The following is a 7934-nucleotide window of genomic DNA, read 5'->3' on the forward strand; positions in this document are numbered from 1 at the left end:
AGCAGAGGTGGGCCTGGGCCGTGGAGCAGAGGCGGGCATGGGCCGTGGAGCAGACGCGGGCATGGGCCGTGGAGCAGAGGCGGGCCTGGAAGCCTGGACATGTCAGGCAGGGCTGGATGCCATGGAGGTGTGGCAACCACCTTGGCAGAGGCATTGAGCACGGGAGAATCCAGGGCGGCCATCTTGTCAGCAGCCTCTGGAACGGCAGCCTTCTTGTCAGCAGCCTCCGGAATGGAAAAGGCACCACAAGGCAGCAACCACCACCGGTGAAGTAGACTCCAAGGGCAGAGCTTCAGGACCAGCTGCCTCTGAGACCACCAGACTTGGGACCACTGGAACACCAGCCAACCGCACAGAAGCCAGTGGAGTGTCTGCCAAATTAGAGACCAGACACCTGAACCAGCCATCCTGCGAGCGGACTGGCGGCCATCTTGGCTGGTGACTCCGGACTGGCGGCCATCTTGTGAACATGCTCTGAGCTGGCGACCATGTTACAAGCGGCCTCTGGCTTGGCAGGCTTCCAGGGCTGGCCCGACTCCTTGTCCAGCGGAGCCTGAGGCCTACTGCTCCCCCAAAAAATAATTTAGGGACAGCTTCATCTTCCATCTGGCCTACGGTTAAGGGAGATCCACTCAGCTAGGGATGGGCGATATGGCCCTAAAACTCTATCACGATAATTCCTGGTATTTCTTGCGATAACGATAAAAATGACGATATATCCATAACGCCATCCACAGCTGTTTTTTGCGTCAAGTGATAGTAGCGGCATGTAGTCTAGACCCTCAGAAAAACAAATATTATCAAAAAGGATAAAACTTACCCCAAATCAAACAGCTCCTAAAATATACCTACAGTATTTTTGTAAATATAAAATATAATAGTGAGATTCAACTTCAAAAGGTTGTAGTAAAGAAAAGTTAAATGAACTAAAGTTTAATAAACACATCATGTCATACCTAAAACTGTATATATTCTATTGTTGGGTGGAAACGATCGATCGCATCACGCTGTCAATCACTCTCTCTTGAACTGTGTGAACCTTCTCTTCTCACAGCAACATACACTGAATCTGTCTATGACTCGCGCTACAGAAAGAGAACAGAAAAATGCGGATAAAAGAAATCTAATTAAATAATCCATGCTTTTATGCGCTCATAAACGTATTTAAAATAACGTAATACAAACTCTCATTTGTAATGTATGTAAACAAGCAGCAGTGCTGTGCACGCGGTGTAGCTATGAAAGCACATGTGGGCGCGAGCTGCGCACGGGACGCTCCGTTCATCCTGTATATAACAGGCAAGAAATCGTATTAAACAATTTGCGCACGCGCGCATAACATCTAACGAATGTTTAAATAAATACTTTTAGCCAAACTAAATGTTGTGGTGTAACGTATTATGACTATCAACGAATACTTAACAAACGAATTAAATAAAACGAAAGTGAAACTAAACATGAACTCGGATGCATCTACAGTGCCAACCTAAACGAGATTTAGAGCTCGTCTTTTAGTGCAAACTCTTTCTCAGCTTCACGTCCGCCCTCCGCTATACCCGTTTTCGCTTCACATATTAAGTTGTGAATGGGTCTCACAAAGAAATACGTCATCAACTAGAATTTATCGTTTATATCGCGGGAAGACTAATTCCTATCGTGTGGGGAATTTCTACCCCAAACGATATAATATCACCCATCCCTACACTCAGCCGCACGGCAAAGTCTAAGTATTGCTCCAGAGACCAGTGTGGGACATGAGGTGGCATTAGATTTCCTTCCAAACCCAAAAACAAAAAATGTCCTTCAACACTACCTCATTAAAATCAACTTGGTTGCTCAGTTCCACAAAGTCACTCACATAGTTCTCAATTGTTCCGTGGCCTTGTTGTAGACATAACAGACGTGCTGCTAGATCCATAGTTGTGGTCATTTATTCTGTAACGTGCAGTCCAGAAATACAAGGGAGAAAATGAATCTTGATGCAGCGAACAAATGTTTAATAAATCCAAAACATGAAACGGGAACATGAACTTGGCAAGACAAGGCAAAAAATAAACAAGACAAAAATAAAACTACACGATAAATACATACAATGATCGACAAGGACTATGGCAAACACAGGGATATATACACAACACTATCAGAGATAACAAGGCACACCTAGAAAAAATCAGGGCAGGGAAACAAAAAACCATGAAACCAGGACTACAAAAACAACTTCAAAATAAAAGACATGACAAAAACACACATAACCCTTACACTGATTGAGAGAGCTAAACTTATGGACATGTATTTATCCCTTTAAGCTACAGTATGTCATGGCTCTGCTTCCTTAGTCATGTTTTTCTTGGTCCTGTAGCAGAGCCATGACAAAGTCTTTGGTTATGTGTGGAGAGAAACTTATTGTTGTCCTTTGGACAATAATATACGTTCTCTCCAGTGTCTTGTCATTGGCCCCATTCCTCTCATTTCCTTGTTATCTATCCCTAAGTGTTTGATTACCCACACCTGCCCTGTGTCGTTATCCCTCGTTTGTGTTTCCCTATATATAACCTCTTGTTTCTTTGTCCTGTGCTCATGCATTGTACATGGTGTCTTTCGTGGCGTTCGTCGATGGATGTTTCCTGTGCGTTTTGTCTTGCCCGTGCTCCAGTTTGGATTGTCTTGTCACATTTTGTAAGTGTTAGTTTAGTTTGTCTAGTAATGTTTTTGCTTAGTTTATTGTGAGTCAGTCTACGTCCTGTTTAGTATCCTGTTTGTTTTGTTATACCTCCTCGTGGGTTTTTGTTTTGTGTTTTTTTTGTCAAATAAAGTACCCTGTTAACCCCTTCATCTCTGCCTGCCTGCATCTGGGTTCTTCCCGCCACACTTTTATGACACAGTATTGGATGCATATGAATGAGTGTGAACAGCAGAAATGTATGTCCTAAACAGAGAGTTTGCCAACACGCATATCTCCTGACATGTCAGCCTCTCCCTTTCTTATTTGTTTTTGCAAGAATGAGCTCCAAAGTTGACCAGATTTAATTCCAATGAATAAATGGTAATTTCATGTAAATGTCAGCCTTACCATGAAATTTTTTAACGAAAGTCAGGTTTTCACCATACTGATAGCTCAGATGTCAATATTTGGAGGTTTAAATATGCACGTGAAGTTGCAAAATTGTGAAAGCATTTTAAATTAAGACTATTTTTTGTTCTTATGTTCTTATTGCTTCTGGTTTGCGCATTTTAATTCAAACAATTCCTACAAAGTATGTAGTCTCTCAAAAACGTGTCCCTTTTGACAAATCCATAATGCATGTATATTTCCCTCATCTTAAAAATTGACTGTGAATGTCACATCTATAATGCTGGAATTGCCTGAAGACGTTTTGGTTAGAAAAATGTTCTTGAGCTGTCTCGTTTGCTTACCCTACTCTGAACAGTATGCATATAATAAATGACTCATAATTTAGGTTGACAGGTAAATGTAAATTTGTCTTCAACCTATGTAAAGTAAACTGCAATTTTATGTTTCAAACAAAGATGGCGATAGAGAGGATAAAGTTACAGATCTCATCTGTAATGAAATCTTAGAAGAAAAAGAAGAGAAAAGGGTTGTTTCTCAATTTCAAGAAAGCAAAAAACGGAATTGTGTTCTCATGGACGCGCCACAATGACTTATGAGACTTCAAGCGGGTTCGGCCCGCGGAAATCTGCATTCAATGCATCCTTGATATCAATAAAACATCCAGATTCTCTCTTCTTGTGCTCTTGAGTATTGGAACCAGACTTTGACGGTTATTGATGACATAGAGCGAGAATGAGGACACAAGACCGCTGAAGAAAATGGCCAAGGATTAACTTTAGCTAGGACTAGGCATTAGTTAAATTAAAATATTTAGGTCGCTTAAAGAATATACTTTACAAAAAAACATTACTGTGTGCATCTTGAGACAAAACAATCACACTGCTATATTTTAAGATATGTCAGTGCAGGTTGGTTTTGATAATTTTGATTATTTGACATTTCAGTAAGTCTGGGACTAGGTTTAAGCCCTGTTCGGGAAACTGCCTCCAAAAGTACATGTCTGAAATGGTGTGGTCCGTTGTCACAATACACATATTTGCATGCTTACTAAAAATGTTTATAACAGGTAATGACTAATATTACAAATACATCATGTCTATGAACTCATGTTTTACTCACACACACCCAAACACAGAAAATGGAAAAGGCAGAGTTAACAGAAAACAGACACTTTGCTCGGAGTGCATGCCATCAATGCAACAGAGCACAGCACAGCCAAGCCACTGTCAGAGACAATCAACTCTGATCACATCAGTAAAAAATACAAAAACACTAATGCACTCATTTAAAGGTGTCATTTTCATAATAGTGTCGGGTAAGTATCCAGGAGGCTGCAGGTAGAGGAAAATGCAAGTGGCCTCCATAAGGAGTATTGTAATTGCAATGTATTACAGCCCCACTCTCTTTCTGTCCTTCACTGCATCTAACCAAATAGCCGTAGGCACAGATGGAACATGGGACAGATAAAAGAGTCCAAACCGGACAAAGATTTTCCCTTGAAACTAAAATTAGAAAGAAAGAGAGAGGGAGCTGTTGTTTATGTCATGGTCAAAACGAGACCTAAGTCAGTATCTGTCAGCCAGACATCCAAAACGAAACTCTTTGCCAGTTAAAGAATGGCACTGGTTTAATGCCTCTACTTTTAACATGTCTATGTAATGCCGCTCTTTTCTTCAGGCAGCTAGTGGGCTAATGCGTGGACCCACACGTAGGGCTGGGCGATATGGCAAAAAAGTAAACTCGATTGTTTTTTTTTATATATTGATCGATAACAATATTTATTTCGATATATATTTAATTAAAAAACTGTATTTAAAATAATCTATTTTAAATACAGTTTATTAACTAAAGTTAACCTTTAACCAGTTCAAATTAAATTAAATTAATGCACTGTTGCAACACAGAGAATATTAGGCCATAAACAACATGTACCAGTTCATTCAGTCTCATTTTTACTCACTTGACTCGTTAAGTAAAGGGAGTGTTCATTCAGTACATTCAACCAATGAAAGGGCTCCGTTACTGTGTACATTCGAACGCTATTGGCTCAGCACCTGCGCACATAAATAACGCTGCAATAATGTCTTGCTCGAGTAGTGGGATTAATTCATGTATTCAGTGAACCTTAAAGACATCTCACATAAACTGTAGTACATTTCTTTAATCATGCAAGCATCTTACATACAAGGTTCAATATTTTAATGTGCACATAAACTCACTTCATTACATCTCTAATCTGTACAGGGCAGCGCTGGTTTGTTTCATAAGCACCAGCTCATGTTAGCAGATATTGTTAACGATGGATATAAAAACGTTTGTGCTTGAGTTTCGAAGTAACTCGCTTGCAATTGCTCCTCAAGTTTGTTTTGTTTAACCGGCGATTGCGAAAAAAAATAAGACACTTGATAAACCGCGTGATGACAACTCAAGGTTAGTTTCACCTTTGTTTCCGCTTCCAGTAATGTTTTCCTCCTCATGTTGAGTTTTCTTTGTTTCTTTGAGACTTTGTACTTTGACGTGCATGATGAAAGCTGCACGCTGACTGACTGTTGTTGCGTTTATTTCTGCGTTCTGTTAAGAGTGTAAGATTAATCCATATCGAGTCAAAATGCCAATAGCTTAACATCGTTTTTGAAATACATATTCTATCGCGATTCGATATAATATCGTTTATCGGCACAGCCCTACCCACACGGCCAGGGACGGCTGCCAACCAAAGCAGGCACTGCAGTGGATCTGAAGACCAGGGTGAGAGAACACAGCCCGGGACCTGGCGCCGTTTATTTAGCAGGTCATTAAAAAGGAGATGTGTCTCACCTCAGATAAGCCAGTGCTCGTAACATGTTGCCATTTCAGAACTAAATCTGTTTACAACTCTGCTAAAGGATCTTTAGTCATCCAGTCCAGCGCTTTCATGCACGTCTAAGAAAACCAGGTCACGTGCATCCTAATAAGCACCGATCCCTGACAAAGTTGAAGATTAATCCTATTAGAGAATTTAGGCTTGCGCTGCCTCCATCACCACACACATCCATGAATCTTTAAGAACCACACATACACCCACACGCATGTCACACCCAGTGGGGTCCTGGCACATCCTGTGTGTACACATTGAATCCCATGTGCCATTGCAGCACACACCACAGCACCACCAGCCATTAGCGGAGGCAGGGAGATTCATTCAGCTCGCTGTCAGCTCAGAGGGAGGTATCTGACGGTGCTGTTGTCATGGGGATGGCAGGAGACATGTGTGAGAACAGCGTGGCTTCATTCAAACCAGACGCTCTGTGGGCAGAGCTGCTTTGGGGTTCACACTGATCTCATGTCAGTTGAGCAGTTGGTCTTCTGGTAGTGGAGAAGATTTAGGAAGTTTAGGAACTGATCCTATGTCAGTGCGAATGGCAGAAAGTGACACTTAGACCTAACATTGCCAGTTTGACTTGCTGCTGGGACTGCTCATATTTACCAAAGAATGGAACCACATCTCAGTTGAGGGCAGAGACACCCTTTTAAAAAGTGACTCATCCATTTCTTGTGTATACATCTAGAAATGGTTAACACAAGACTATTTTTGACAGGATATGGACAACATCGTCAATAGAGCAACCCACACCAGATGACCACAATACCATTTGTAGTCCTAATGTGACAGCTTAACAAAGCAGATGGAATAAATAAAATAGTTTAGTGTCTAATTTGATAAATGGCTTCATCATCCTTCCAGCAGTAGCATTGTGAAGCTGGGAAGCTTTCAGTTAGAGCGACGGGTCCAAGATAAACTGCTATCCTGGTTCTGTAAACACTGCATTCCACATGAACCGCACACCACAGGTTACAGCGATCACTGAGCAGCAGGCTGTCAGAAAAGAAGCTGTGAGGAAAAGTCTCACTTTGACTTACCCATTAAAAACATCCTGTAAAGGTCGCCGGAGTCCTCCATTCTTTATCTTTTAAATCAAACAGATGTCAGATGTGGAGTTCAAGAAAGCAGAACCACGTAAAATGAGTCTCGACACCTCGTATGATTCTCGTGTACCAACAGCTATAGCAATGGGACCTGGTCGACAGACTTGGCTACGGCGTATGACTGGTTTTCTCCTCGTGACTCAGAAAACACTTCCTCACTGTATAAAAGCAGCAGGAATTTCAAATGGCTACTAAAGTGGGGGAATTTCCTTATAAGAGTCAAAGCCATCTTGAAAACATTAGAAGAACTGGTAGCCAAACATTCCTATTGGTTTGCAGACAACTGGGATGGTGTTCCTGTTTCACAACGCTGGAGGGACGTGGAGACCGGGAAGTGGTGGCACCCTCGAGGGCCAAGCTGGATGACTGTGTGTGTGTGTGTGTGTGTGTGTGTGTGCGTGTGTGCGTGCGTGTGCGTGTGTGTGTGTTTGTTGTTGAGTGAGCGCAAGTGTAAATAGGAGGGGGCTGGTCAGACATCGGTTCCACAGTCTGACCGGTACCAGAGTGAGTCAAAATGGAATGAGTCCAGGGCTCATGTGGGAAGAGGACGAAAGAATCTGATAGAGAGGGAGAGAGGGGTGAGGAATTGGTTGCGCATGCTTCTGACAGTGCGTTTTTGTCAAGTGAGTCTGGTGGATGTGGTCCGTTCGTGGGCGTAAAAAGTGGTGAAAGAAAAGGGAGGAGAAGAAAGAGGGGTAAAAAAAGAATGTGGAAGAAAAGGTGAAAAAAGGCACCCGAAAAGATAAAAACTAAGGAAGTTGAGAGTACAAGGCTGTACTGTATGTGTGAGGTGACAGTCAGTGTTTGTTCTGTGGCTCGGTGGTTAACCACTAAAACTCAAATCAAAGAGTGTGGGCTGGGGTGGTGAGCATTTCTTGTCTAAAATACACGGAAC

Source organism: Triplophysa rosa, linkage group LG9 (assembly GCF_024868665.1).
Source record: "Triplophysa rosa linkage group LG9, Trosa_1v2, whole genome shotgun sequence".
In the NCBI taxonomy this organism is placed as follows: domain Eukaryota; kingdom Metazoa; phylum Chordata; class Actinopteri; order Cypriniformes; family Nemacheilidae; genus Triplophysa; species Triplophysa rosa.